The 15,470-nt window shown below is 38.2% G+C and overlaps 1 protein-coding gene across 2 annotated transcripts in view; it reads left to right on the plus strand.

Moving 5' to 3' along the window:
• The window catches only part of SCAF8 (SR-related CTD associated factor 8), a 192,389-nt gene that overhangs the window by 75,479 nt on the left and 101,440 nt on the right, over positions 1–15,470 (plus strand). Inside the window, exon 21 of one of the 2 annotated variants that reach the window (XM_034428591.3) lies at positions 11,609–13,900. The exons of the other annotated variant lie outside the window; for it this stretch is intronic. The gene's annotated coding sequence lies outside the window, so the exon portion shown is untranslated. Of the gene's footprint in view, positions 1–11,608; positions 13,901–15,470 lie in introns of those variants that run through there. 2 annotated transcript variants of the gene reach the window in all.

Genomic DNA, 15,470 nt, shown 5'->3' on the forward strand with positions numbered 1-15,470 from the left:
AACCATGATTATGTGACTACAAAGATGCTGCAATGGCCATAAGTATGAGGAGTGGTCATTACTACCTCTTGTTCAGTGCCTTAAGTCAAATGGTTGCTGAACACATGGTCGTTAAGCAAGGACCACCTCCATGTCTTAGCATATTGTTATGAATACTAACTGAACATGGCATGTACATAATGTTTGGCACTCCTAACCTAATATTTTGATGCACACTCTTTTGATGTAATAACTGCAATCAAGTGCAGACTTCTATATTTCTCAACTGGCAATTTGTCACAGTCTTCTTGAGCAAACTGCTCCAATTGTCTTAGGTTTGATTGATTCCTTCTCTAAACTGTGATTTTCAGCAATTTCCATAGATGTTCTATTGGATTCAAATCAGGACTCATAGCGGGCCACTTAAAAATATTCCAGTGTTTACACAGTCCTCATTACTATCAACATCATTAATGAAATGTCTGGGCACTTTGAATTGAATCCAGAAGCTAGTAATAAGTTTTCAACATTGGAAAATTGTGAGATAGCAGCTGAAATTATAGGTACCAGTTAATATCTGACCATTATTTTTTGAACCATTTTGTTCAAGATGTAACCTTGTATGCAGCTTTGGGTACAAGCAAACAAATATTCTTATTGTTAATTAATCACAGCAATAACAAATCACATAACAGATATTGCTATGAGTAATTCTAGAAAATTATATTTTTTTTTCCAGTAGGCATCGTAGCACATCAGTTGAAACTGATTATGTTTTTGAACTATAGATGTTGCGGAATCATCATTTGTCATTATCATCCTGTGGCAATGCCTTTAATACCAGCAAACCACATCTGCCTATCCCAGATCCTTCAGATGGAAGGATAAAAATGCCAAATCCAATCTGAACATCTGGCATCCCAGACTATGGGATGAATCATAATAACAATAAAAGTTATCCCCTCGAGTCTTAGCAGAAGAGCCAGACTAAGTGTATCCATCAACCCATTTAATATGTGGGAAAATAGAAAAAGAATCCTTTTCTGAATTGTTGCCACCCAGGTCATCATGGACCATGTCAGATGTTAGAGTTCCTGAACAACTGTAGGGAATGAGATTCAGGAACTATGGGTGGGCAACCAAGATTTAACCATGTAGGATTACTGGAAGAACAACCACAGGCAAAACAAACCTACACTTTGAAAACTGCACCATTATTGGCCTACTACTATAATTTGGAACCAAAAAGTGGGATACTTGAAATGACTATTTGACCATTAGGAAAGAAATTACTCAGACTCAAATATCACTGAACAATGATTAGCAAACCTAAGAAGATTTGTTACCAGAAATAAAATACTTCTGAAAACTATTCAGAAAAATTGTGTAAATGGAAGACTTGAAAACAATATTAGAATAGAGGAAGAAACTCAGCTATGTTGGCATATTATAAACTAGCTGGATCCCGGTGCTTCGCTACGAAACTATGTAATCGAGCTTGATAAATCGACATAGCTTGAATCCTCCCCTATCCTATCCCCTTCTCTTACTCAGCCTTGCCCCACAGAAACGTCTCCTATCCTATCCCCTTCTCTCCCTCAGGCTTTCTAGCCCCTTCTCTCCATGAAGTTTGCCCCACAGAAGCCTGTCTGATGCTATCCCATTCTCTCCAGAGTTATTTTCAAGTTGGGAGGGGGAGTAGAACGTCTAATTAATTAGCATCAGAGTGTGTTATAGGAAATACTAATGCTTTGATGGTCATTTCGAAAAATCCTTTCTTAATGAGCACCTAGAAGCCAAGAGGAACATATGTGGCAAATATCAAGTTTATAGGCTTTACGGTTCTGGAGATTTCGTGATTAATGCGTGAGTGGTTTTTGCTTTTATATATATAGATGAAAAAAGCTGATATAAACTAGAGAAATGATAACTTAGAAGAAGTAATAACAATAGAGCCAGGATAGCCAGCACTGAAACAATCTATGAACTGATACCACCCCCAGTTAGTACCAGAAAAATTGAAGAAGTTTTGGAAATTAACAAATAACAGCAATAGTGAGGAAAATTGAACAACATGAGGCATAAATCATCCAATTTAAACAAAATCAGCTCTTTCTATCAGACCAGACACAATTGTACCAAAGTATAAATGGCCATAGAAATTCTGAAAATGGAAAATCAAACAAAAAAGAAACAATCCAGTTTTGGAAAAATCTATGGGAAACTCAAAAATACTACAGGTACTCCTCAAGTTACAACAGTTCATTTAATGACTGTTTCAAAGTTACAATGGTTCAGAAAATGACTTATGACAATTTTTCATTCTTATGACAGTTGCAGCATCCAAATGGCCACATGATCAAAATTCAGATGCTTGGCAACTGGTTCATATTTATGACGGTTGCAGTGTCCTGGGGTCATGCGGTCACTTTTTGCAACCTTCTGATGAGCAAAGTCAGTGGCGAATCCAGATTCAGTTAACAACCATGTTACTAACTTAACGAATGCAATGATTCACTTAACAACTGTGGCAAGAAAAGTTGTAAAATGGGGCAAACTCACTTAACAAATGTTTCACTTAGCAACATAAATTTTGGGCTCAATTGTGGTCGTAACTCGAGGACTATCTGTATAATGAAAATTCTGAATGGATAAAAGAATTTGTGGATGAATTTAATAAAAATCACATGGAACTACTAATAAGAATAGCAGAAATGATTAAAAATCAAGTGAAAAGGATTAAAAACTGGAAATGATTCATTGCATGACTTTTAGCTCAAATATCTGAAAGCTTAGATCGGGGTGAAATCCGGTAGTGATGGAAGCGGGTGGTTCAGAGAACCGGTAGCAAAAATCCCTGCCCCCCTCCCCCATGCCCAGCTGAGCCACGCAATCATCAGAGGTTTTTTTTATTATTTTTAAAAGCATTTTTTCTACAACCTCTTCGGCAGAAAAAATGCTTTTAAAAGTTAAAAAAAAAGCCTCTGATGATCGCACAGCTCAGCTGGGATCGTCAGAGGCTTTTCAAAGCATTTTTTTCTGCAACCTCTTCGGCCAAAGAAAAGAAAAAGAAAAACAGCTTCTGCCGCACAGGCAACTCAGCTGGGATCATCAGAGGCTTTTAAAAACATGTTTTTACAATCTCTTCTCTGAAGAGGTTGTAGAAAAAATGGTTTTAAAAGTAAAAAAAAAAAGTAGCCACGCCCACCCAGTCACATTACCCCCACCACCACCAAGCCACACCCACAGAACCGGCAGTGACAAATTTTAGATTTCACCACTGGCTTAGATACAATTGTAGCTAAACAATTTAATGAAGTATTATATGAAGAAGACATCAGTGGCTGATTAATAACTGGGAAAGCCTATTTGAGTCAAAAAATCCCAGCAAAAGTATAGCCGATAACATACTTGTGTCAATGTTTAAATTACTCGCACACATATCCAAAATAATTTAAGAAGATTATAACATCCTTCTAGTACAGGGATGTCAAACTGGCGGCCCACAGGCCGGGTTCGTCATACACAGGCCACGCCCACTCCAGCTCCGTGAAGGGAAAAAACATTGTGATACGTCAAGTGACGACAACGTGACACGGCGAGTTTGACACCCGTGTCCTAGTAGAACAGAAAGGAAATAAAAGGAAAAATCCACCTCTGATTGATAAAATGGTTTTGGAAAATTCCAAAAGGTGAAAAAAAATTTACATGTGGTCTGGATTAATTATAAAAAATGGTTTCATTGACTACATACCGATAGTTGGATCATCAAGTGTTTAGAAACAGGTGAATAAAAACATATAACGTTTAGAGAAAAAATAATGAAAAAGTGGAGGACAGGATTAGTGGTTGCAAATAGTGTAAGAAGTTTTAGCACAGTTATAGCTATGGAATTTAGCCAAAAGATATGTTTTACAGTAGCAATGAATTAGGGTTAAATCATAATAGTAATGGAATTGAAATGCTGAATGGCCAAACTGTTAGGAACCATTATGATGAAGTCTACAAGTATCTGCACATTTTACAGTTGAATAACATCAAGCATGCACAAGATAAAAATATGATTAATAGAGAATCCATCCAAAAAGTGAGAACACTGATAAAGTTGAATGCTGGAAACACCATCAAAGCCATCAATACACAGGCCATTCCTGTCACATGATATACTTCTAAAATTATTAACTGGACACAAGCAGAACTGGACAGTTTGGCCCCAGAAAACAAGAAAGCTAATGACTATTCACTATGCATTACATCCCTATAGTAATACTGATAGACTTTATCTGTTCTGCAGAATTGGAACAGAGGTTTACTTCAAGTCAAACCAACTGAAGAGGAAGGGCATGTATTGGCTGATTGCATAAAAAAGCAGCCAAGAACAAGCATTGATGCATGTTAAAAACCTGAGCTTACAAAATGTGCAGGAAGCAAGACATGAATATTGAAATAATGTAATGTAAAGAAGAAAATAATGCTGGCAAGAAAAAGCACTATATGGTCAATTTCCACAAAAAAATAAAGGGGAAAGTGGGTAAGAGAGTATCCCATAGCCTAGGAACCACACAGCGGAAGGTCTTCTACATACCAGATACCTTGGTTTCTGGCAGTATAGGGTTTCTTTTGCTTATGCCCAGCAGAGCCTTGGTAGTACAGTGGTCTAAGGCACCCTGTTATTAAGCTGTTATTAAGACCAGCTGCCTGCAATTACTGCAGGTTCGAATCTCGACAAGGCTCAAGGTTGACTCAGCCTTCCATTCTTTCTAAGGTAGGTAAATTGAGAACCCAGTTGTGGGGGCAATAAGCTGACTTTGTATAAATATACAAAAGAATGAAGGCTATTGCTTAGCGCATTGTAAACCACCCTGAGTCTCCGGAGAAGGGCAGCATATAAATCAAAATTAAAAAAAAAAAAAATTAACAGAGCCTCTTTTGCTTATGCTGACAGCATAATTTATTATTATTTTTTTTAATAATACTTTATTGATTTTAAAAAATTTTTTAAAAAGAAAACATCAAATCTCGGTTAACATCTGAGGTGTCGTGCGGTTACATATTTACATTATGTACATATCAAGTATCTTCAAATCTACCATTATTAGAAATAGACATATCCTTATAGTCTTGTTCTATTATTCCACCATTTGCACCACCTTTCCCATACTGCCTTAAATTTTGAATTCTCATCATCTTTAAGAACACTAGTTAATTTTGCCATTTCTGCGCATTCTAGGATTTTATTTATTATTGTCATCTCTGGAGGAGTTTGTTTATCCTTCCAGTATTTTGCAAAGGTTAATCTGGCCGCTGTTATAACATATATAATTAATTGTATCTTGTCCTTAGAGAGTCCGTCTCCCATCATTCCTAATAAAAAGATTTCAGAGGAAAGTTTTATATCTTCTTCCACTATTTCTCGTAGCCAGATTCGTATTTTTGTCCAAAACTTTTTTGTCTCCGGGCAGGACCACCACATATGAAAGAAGGTGCCAACCTCCTTTCCACACTTCCAACATATTGCTGAGGCACTGGGAAATATTTTTGCTAGTCTAGCTGGGGCTAGATACCATCTGTGGAGACAGCATAATTTAATTACCTAGACTTGAACCAGTGATGTAACTGACTGAAAAAAGACCTCTTCTTAGAACATATCGACAGTCTGGTTTAAGGAATCAGATGTGATATTTTAGAGTCCCTCTGATAACAAGAAATGTGGCTGGTTTCTTCTTTGCGCCTTTTGTACCAAGCAAGCCAGTTGGTCCATCTTGACCAGCCATCTGGCTGAGAGGGATCCTTTTGTTATTCCTCCTCTTTTATTTATTTATTTGTTTATTTAATTTATTTATTTTATTTGTTAAGAACATATTTGGTAATAAGTATAAGCATGGATTGGATCCATAAAATAGGTACAAATAGAAGAAACATAAGTTCAGGGACGGTTGGCATGCTGGTGTGCTTATGCACGCCCCTTACAGACCTCTTAGGAATGGGGTGAGGTCAACAGTAGACAGTCTTACGTTAAAATTTTGGGGTTTTTTAATGTCTTCTTAACAGACACTCTCCTGGATGGAACCGTGGAGTCTCAACATGCAAATAATGTCCTTTTGTAGTTATTTCTTACTGTTGTCTATAAGCATGCTTCCCTGGAAACCATTACTTGGTGGTGTCTGAGCCAACTAATGTTTGCAGCTATTTAGAGAATTGTGAATGCACCAACAAAGGAGAATATTTGTAGCTCAGGGTTGACATAAGGGGTCCTTGGTACTCTCTGAGTTTGGATGTTTTCTTGCAGACATTTCATTGCCCATACTAGGTAACGACATCCGTGTATGATGAGGCTATCTAGTTTGGGTAATGAAACGTCTGCAGGAAAACAACCAAGCTCAAGAGAGCATCAAGGACCCCACAATTGTGAATGTGTTTCAGTAAGAAACCCACAATACTCATGATTCTGCAATATTTATTGAGTTAGAATCAGGGGTGGGCTCCTGGGAGTTCGCAGGGGTTTGGGAGAACCTCTAGCTAAGATTCTGTGCAGTTCGGAGAACCCCCAAATCCCACTCCTGACTGGCCCCACCCACCCTGCCCCTCCCACGTGGCCCATTTTGGGTGCAGGTAAGTGCAGGGCGTGCGCAGAGGCTTGGGGAGGGCAAAAAACAGGCCTACCGGAAGTTCATTTCTGGCCTCCAGAGGGCCTCCGGAGCCTGGGGAGGCTGTTTTTGCTCTCCCGGAGGCTCGAGGAAAGCCTCCGGAGCCCGGGGAGGGCAAAAATGCCCTCCCCCCCACCGCCATGGTGCAGGAGTCCGACTAGGCTATGCCAACCCTGGCCATGCCCACCCAGCAACCGGGCAGAGAACCCCTTGCTAAAATTTTTGAAGTTCACCCCTGGTTAGAACACTTTATTGCCTGAAAAATAGCAGTTTGGTAATTTTAGAAAGATAAACATTTTAATTTCATCTTCAGAGGTAGATTCACTATGGGAATTCCAAAGCCAGAGACAAACATGTGGAGCCGCTTCTTGGATCTCCCAACATTCCATAAGTTAATTATTTGTTCTTGTTTTTAAATGTTGTGCTCAGATATTTTTAAATGAGGAAGCCCTCGTAGCAATTGCAGCATCCATCATTCATTCTCAGAATTGATCCAAAAACTTTGCAGACCCCTGATTTATGTGAGGAGAGAAACATTCTCAAAATCAATGTATTTAGTATGAAATAGCCAGAAATTGTCAGTGAACTATTTTCACTTGAGGTTCTAAACAGTGCTGCAGTGGGTTTTTTACTTGTCACCTGCTGGGGAAATATTGAAAATGGATGTGGAATGGATGCAAAAATGTTGAAAATAATCTTTTCATGACATCTGTGTTGATTATCTCCATAAACCCATTACGTCTCCAGCCTTACTGTCTTCATTGTTTGATTTATGTTTAAACATTCTTCTGTAGGCCTTTAAACAGATACATATAACAGAAGGGCCATTTATTTCATCCTTAGCTCTCTTTGCTCAGAGATTTCCCCCCACTCTGCTGTTTCCACACTTCTAATTGTAAATCAGTGATGGGTTTCAAATTTTTTTACTACCGGTTCTGTGGGTGTGACATGGTGGGCATGGCATGGCTTAGTGGGCATGGCAGGGGAGGGATACTGTAAAATCTCCATTCCCTCCCCAATCCAGGGGAAGGTTACTGCAAAATCCCCATTTCCTCCTGATCAGCTGGGACTCAGGAGGCAGAGAATAGATGGGGGCAGGGCCAGTCAGAGGTAGTATTTACCAGTTCTCCGAACTACTCAAAATTTACGCTACTGGTTTTCCAGAACTGGTCAGAACCTGCTGAAACCCACCTCTGCTGTAAATCCTGTAATACTTTGCTCTGATGGCGATCTTGCTATTTTACTACTGTTCCTCCGATAAGTTCAAGCAATAAGACTCCTCTATTTGCATTTCCACTTCTACAACCAGTGTATACCAAATTGTAATGCTCAAGCATGATTCCATCATGTTTTAGGCCAGGACATAGGATGAAAAGACTGTTCAGAGAATCAAAGTCAATGGCCTATGTGCATAGAATTACTGTAATCTTACAGTTTTAATCCATTTTAATATTTTCAAAGTTACACTTTGTTATGCCCTTTGAAATATTTGAGGTAGCATTGCAGAGAGTAATATAATACATATAGAGTTTTAAAGTATCAATTTTCGCCTGGAGAAAGTACAAACTTCCATTAAGCTAACCCATCAAAAGAAAGGAAGGTTTAACCAGAAAAAAAATTCTCAATCGTCATGAAGTACTCCTGGAAGTATTTACCCACATTCACATTAAGGTTAATATTTTCGTTCTTCTTAGGATTTCTTTTTTTGCAGCCAAGCATACCATCTGTCCCAGTTCCTATATAACCCCGATTCTTGTCTATCTCGCAAAAGTCCAGTAAGCTTGTCTGCTTCTGCACAGTCCATGATCTTTGCAATTAACGTAGCCTCCGATGGGATATTTTTAGATTTCCATTCTTGCGCGAACGAGATCCTGGCTGCAATGATGATGTGGAGAGCGAGATACCAATTAGATTTGTTTAAATTCTCTGGTTTCATGCCTAGTAAAAACGTTTCCGGGTTCAAATCTATTCTACATCCTATGATTTCTAAAATCCATTTTTGAATTCTAGCCCAATATTCTTTTGCTCGGGGACAGGTCCACCAACTATGAAAGTAAGTTCCCATAGCGGCGTTGCATTTCCAGCAAACCGGAGAGGTCCCCGGGAACATCTTCGATAATCTAGCCGGGGGCAGGTGCCATCTATATAGCATTTTGTATATATTTTCCTTATAGGAAACTGACATTGTTAATTTTAAGGTTGTCCCCCAGATTTCTTCCCATTTTTCAAGTTCAATCGAGTATCCCAAATTTCTCCCCCAGGCAATCATTGAGTCTTTGATGACCTCCTCTCCAATCCAGTCCATTAAGAGGAATTGATAGAGTTTGGATAATACCTTCTCGTCCTTCCCCAACAAGATCTTATCAAGTTCCTGTAGAGAATTATAAATTCCTCCTTTATTTTTATCCTGAGCTGTCCTAGATTGGATCTGATTGTATGACCACCAATCTAGCTCATAGCCTAATTCCCCCAGCATATTTCGAGATTTTACTTTGCCTGAAGGATCCAACAGAGCTTGGTAGATTAGTGGTTTATTTCTGTTGTAAAGAGTCGGGTGTGTCATTGCCTCTAAAGGGGAAAGCCAAGTCTCTGCAATTCTATCCATATTATTATATTTTTTTTTCTGTATTTTTTAATAATTTTCAATAAAAATTTAAAAAAAAAAAAAGAAATATTTGAGGTAGCGAGAAGGGGGCTAGAAAATAGTGCTTTAGCTTTAAACTAGATAATTATTCTTACATTGTTCTGCATGAAGAGAAATCTTGCAATCATGACTTGTTATGTGTTTGGTACAGTCACTCATGCCCTTGTCACCTCACGGTTAGATTATTGCAACGCGCTGTACATGGGGCTACCCTTGAAAAGTGTTCGAAGACTACAGTTGGTCCAGAACACAGCGGCGCGAGCTGTCGTGTGTGCACCTAGTTACACCAATTCTCCGCGAGCTGCACTGGCTCTCTATTGGTCTCCGGTCACAATTCAAGGTGTTGGTTATTACCTTTAAAGCCCTACATGGCTCAGAGCCAGGTTATCTTTGAGATCGCCTTCTACCGCATAGCTCCCAGCGACCGGTAAGATCCCACAGAGTTGGTCTCCTCCGGATCCCATCAGCTAAACAATGCCGCTGGCAGGCCCGCAGAGGAGAGCCTTCTCTGTGGCTGCCCCAGCTCTCTGGAACCAGTTACTCCTGAGGTCCGGACCATCCCCACCCTATTGGCCTTCCGAAAAGTGGTGAAGACCTGGCTTTTCCAGCAGGCCTGGGGCCGTTGATCTCGCTTTGCGATCTGACGAGATCCGGCCATGAATGGTGTGAATGGGTTTTAATGTTTTTAATTTTTAAGTGTTTTTATAGTGATTTTTTGAGTGTATTGTGAGCCGCCCTGGGTGTTTGGAGAGGGGCGGCATATAAATTGAATGAATGAATAAATAAATAAATAAATAAATAAATAAATAACTTCAAATAAATGCATTCACAATTTATCACATTTGCATATGTAATTCATAGGGAGTGTTCAATGCATTGCAACAAGTTTACTTAAATTTTCCATTCTTTGAATGGGCATTTTAGCACTTTGCCAATTTGAAAAGAAATCTAGGAAAAAATTTCCCTACATTCCAGTTTGTTATGTTAAATTTATCATACTGTAACTTCTGATAGTTCAAGTGTAGTGCTTTAGTGCAGCAGAAATAACTAACTCTGATTGACAAGTCTCTCCATAATTGCATTGGTCTGACAAGCAGATTTTTATTCATCCATTGAGCCTTAACGTGCTGGATCAATACTAACGGGCTTTCTTCTCAAATAAGGATATATTTGAATGGTTTAGACAGCAGTTTTGCAACTGCCTGGAATTAATGTCAGTAATTCACACTTCAAAGCATGTATGTCCAACCCACAGCCCTGAACAGCAAATAATGCGGCCTCACAAGACAATAAAAATATATAAAAATGAAATTTGTTATTTATATACATTAAGTATATTTATATGCACACAGTTTATGCGGCCCAAGACAATTCCTCTACACTCAGTGCAACCCAGGCAAGTCAAAAGGTTGGACAATCATGCTTTAAAGTAACATGTAGAGGCTTGTATTGTTGCAGAATTGCAGCTACTCCAGTTGGAGTACTTTAATGCATGTATCTTATGTAACTTCACAGTCACATTCCCCATGAATTTCTTATTTCAAGCCAATGAAATCCATCATTAATTTATTTTGTTCAATGTTGAGATTATTTTATTTTCTCATGAATTCTACGGGTAAAATAAAGAAAAGTAAATGCCTTACTGTATACAGGTAGCCCTTGACTTACAACATTTCATTTAGTGACCGTTCGAAATTACAGCAGCACTGAAAAAAGTGACATAGCCGTTTTTCATACAACCGTTGCAGCATTCCCATAGCCACGTGATCAGAATTTGGATGCTTGGCAACTGATTCATACTTATGACGGTTGCAGTGTCCCAGGGTCATGAGATCATCTTTTGTGACCTTCTGACAAGCAAAGTCAATGGGGAACGCAGATTCATGTATCACCTGTGTTACTAATTTAACAACTGCAGTGATTCACTTAACAAATATGGAACAAAAGATGGTACAGTGGGGTAAAACTCAGTTAACAACTGTCTCGCTTAGCAACCATTGTGTGTCGAGGACTATCTATAATGAATGAATGCAATATCTGAGTATCAGGTGAGACAACTTTGCCTAGTAGCTGGAAATCAGCATTTTGATATCAAAAGAAACTTTGTTAAGAAAAGTAAGCAGAATAATTATTGAATTTAGCGTGGGATAGTTATTGTAACAATAGTCATCAAAGCTCATGGTTTTCTAGGAAGATGCTGAAAGAATGTTGAATGTGAATTCGAAGGTACTCTGAATTTTTCTTTCAATGTTAGTGTCTCTGTATTTTGGGAATTGATTTTTAAAAAAGTCAAACCATATGTCCTGTGTCGACTAGTAATTATTCCTTTTGTCAACAGGCAATATGATGAAGGAGGTTGTGGCAACTTTACCGTATGCTGGGCTCGGCAGACTTAAATGAGAAGTACTTCAGTGTCCTAATGGGCACCACATCGCATCTTGATTATGAAGTATTAGAAGGAAGGAACCTGGCCTTGCGTATTGAGGAGGCAATGTGTGCCCAAACACACATTCTGATTCTTTAAAAAATAGAGATTGCAAACATATCTACCAGTATTACCTGTCTGGAGCAGGCTTAATTTTATAAATTGAAAGCAATAAACTCCATGAGTTTTTTTTAAAGAATACTCTTTTTTTCCTATGTTTTTGAGGATTATTTGTTCAAATGAAAGTTTTTGCATCCAGTAGAGAGAAAGGCTCTTCTGCAGGATCAGAAGATAACACTGGACTGTAAATTATAACTAAACCCATATCTTCTAATGTTATTAATCAAAGGACAGGTTGCAAGAAAAATACTTAGCGGTTTTGCTTTTGAATTAGACATTTTGAAATGTGTTGCTAAGAAGTTCCATTTGATGTAACACCATATCTGCAGTCACTGTATAGATCCTGCATTAAGGATATGCCCTTGGTCCTAGACATTTCCATCAGCAAGCGGTCAGTGTCAAACTACATGTTCTGCAATCTTTGAGTATATCGGTCCATAAGCACTTAATCTGTTACACAGAAAGTCTTGAAGAAGGGTTGAGACAACCACAGAAGACCTGAGCCTTTTTAGGTTCTTGAATCCCAAAGCCTTCAGAATTTTAGAAGAATATGAAATTAAATTGCAAAGCCAGTACTTGTCCTCAGTCAACTTTGCGGCTTTTTGTTAACATTGAAAAAGTGAGGTCCAAATAGAAGTGATTGATGATGAAAGGAAACGTTATAATGAATTCATTTTAAAAGGCTCTCAGTGGACACCTTAAAAAAAATGACCTCAGTAAGCTCAAAGCTTTTATCTACATTTCAGGTTCAAACGTGTAGACCTGTTTTACTGATCAGCTTTAGAGAGGAAAAAAAGCAATGTGGTTATGCACCACACGTCTGTCTCTCTTAAGTTTCTTTTCTTCGAGAAGTAATGGGACAGTTATTCAAAATGTTGTAGCTTATGATCTCGTGGAAACTTCAGCAAAACCATTCCCCTTATGCTGTACTTGCATGGTGACAAGAGCTTTGGACTTGTGTAACAATAAAAAAAAAAAATAGATGCAGCAGAGTCCTATTTTTGTCATCAGTTTCTTCATCTGGTAAGACTATAAATCGTACAGTTTGACCACCTCACTGTACCATGATAATACCATGACCTTAACCTTCTCTGATCTGATGCTCTTTCTATTTGTTGAGATGGCAACCACAACATCCTCAGCTCCCTTGACTATTTGTGATGCTAGCAGGGAATTGTAATTCTAGCCGATTTTGAGGTCAGCAGCTTGGGAAACATTGCATAAAACCTACTCATTTAGGTACCTTGCCATTACAGTAATAATAAGCAACAGCATAGCAAGGAACACAGTAAAAATCAACGTTCTATTGCATTTTTTAATTAAAAAATGTAGAAATTAGTACACAGCTATATTGTCAATATCAAAGCTGACCTTTTGAAGAGCGGGTTCTACTTGCACATGCCCACATTCTAGCTACCACCACCATCCATAATGCTGTTCCTCTGATACTTCTACTGCTCTGGTTCCTCTATTTTTGGCTCTTGATTTGTGTGCATCTTTATCTAAATTCTAATTTAGTTTTTATCATGAACAAAAAGATGTGAGCTTTCAAACACAACTACACCATGATCCTACAAACTGTCTCCATGTTCTGTAATAGGAAAAAGGCTTTATTAGAATCAACTATTATTTTAAAAAAAATAGCCACACTTGAATTGATTTTAATAGTGGTATTTTATTATATTGAGGTCTATGTATTTTACCCTAATGAGTCAATTAAGTTGTTTCGATCTATTAAAGAAAAATAATGACTTAGCAGAGCTCAACAGACTCCTATGAGACATTCCTGAAGAAATGTTTGGAGCAATGAATATTCTTAGGAGAAAGGAATACATGAATAATGTTTTAGCTGAGGAAATCATTACAAATGTGTGCCTGACTTTATACACCAGGGTGTTATGTTCTAGGATATGATTTCTAATTGTGTTCATGTTATTTAACACAAGGCACTTCTTAAGTGTAATTTGAATTTGCCAAGTTATGCTTGTGTAGTCATGCAGTTATAGTATTGTCCATCTGATGAATAATTCTTTGTGGCTAAATAGAGCATTAAGAAAAGAAAATTAAATAACTTTACATTTTTCAGTCTGAAGTGTCTGATGATATTTGAATATTAAGCTATTCCTAGTAACTATTTTCAATTATTTTTCCCCCTTTATCTGTCCATTGAATAGTTGCCCATTTATAGAATAATCCAAATGTGGGATAAAAATTGTCTCACTCACAAAGAGACTACAGATTCCCTGTAATATGGCATAAAATTGTATCATATAGATAGAAGCCCAGATTTCCTCATACTAAATACTGTAACTGTTATAATTAACTACTCTCTTTCATTGTTAAAATCCTAACCTGCGTGAATCCTAACCTGCGTGATGTACAGCAGTGTTTATTAAACTATGTGACTATTGACATCTTTAGTAAAAAGATAATCAGAAATGGGCAATGTTTCCTCAAACATAACCTATTCACATTGACTAAATTTCCTATTACGTGAAAGTTCAAAAAAATTAGAAATAAAAATGTTTTATTAATTTGATTAGCCAACAGCCCTGCAATCTGCCTTCTGTGATTGAGATTGAACATCAAAATTGAATACGGGTAGTCTTCGGCTTACAACAGTTCATTTAGTGACTGTTTAAAGTCACAATGACACTGAAAAAGTGACTTATGACTGTTTTTCGCACTTATGACCATTGCAGCATCCCCAGGGTCATGTGATCAAAATTCAGAGACTTGGCAACTGACTCATATTTATAACAGTTGCAGTGTCCTAAGGTAATGTGATCACTTTTTGCAACCTTCTGACAAGCGAAGTCAACGGGGAAGTTAGATTCACGACAACACAACGTTGTGTTACTCACAACTGCAGTGATTCACTTAATAACTGTGGCAAAAAAGGTTGTAAAATGGGGTAAAATTCACTTAACAACTGTCTCACTTAGCAGCAGAAATTTTAGGCTCAATTGCGGTCGTAAGGACTACCTATAAAATTCTGTATCCTATTCACACATTTAAAAGACTAGGGAAGCCAAGAATTGTAGAAACATGCTATTAGGATTACAATATAGGTAACAATCAAGCCTGCTTAAGGCTGAATCCTTGAATCCTGAAGAAAGATATGGCCTTGGAAGAGAAACAATCCTCCCTTATCCAGTCTCTAGATCAGGGGTGTCAAACTCATGTCGTCACAACCGCACCACGTGATGTATCGGGACTTTCCCCCCCTTCGCTAAACTGGGTGTGCGTGTGGGTGTGAGTGTGGGCTAAACTGTGGCCAGTGCATGACACATCCGGCCGGTGGGCCAAGAGTTTGACAGCCCTGCTCTAGATTCTCCAGTGTCTGAAACTCCAGTCTTAACTGAAGGCCTGATTGGAGTAAAAAAGAAGTCTAAGATTCAAAAGTTCCAAGTTCTCTCAGCTCTCTGCCATACTCTAAATCCATGAAACATGTAGATCAGCTCAGTTATAATGTACTTCCTATTATACGCAATATAAGGGATTTCTTTCCATTTAGAACGTTTCTTTCTTCCTATTTTTGTACTGCTGGTCCTTTGATAGCAGAGCATCTGGAAGTGCTGGACTGCTCTGTCACCAGAGAATTCCAACCAGCCGATGGCATCGATCCATCAAAAGCCTTGAAGTGGATGCCTAA

Source organism: Pantherophis guttatus, chromosome 1 (assembly GCF_059756535.1).
Source record: "Pantherophis guttatus breed Tessera chromosome 1, ASM5975653v1, whole genome shotgun sequence".
Classification (NCBI taxonomy): domain Eukaryota; kingdom Metazoa; phylum Chordata; class Lepidosauria; order Squamata; family Colubridae; genus Pantherophis; species Pantherophis guttatus.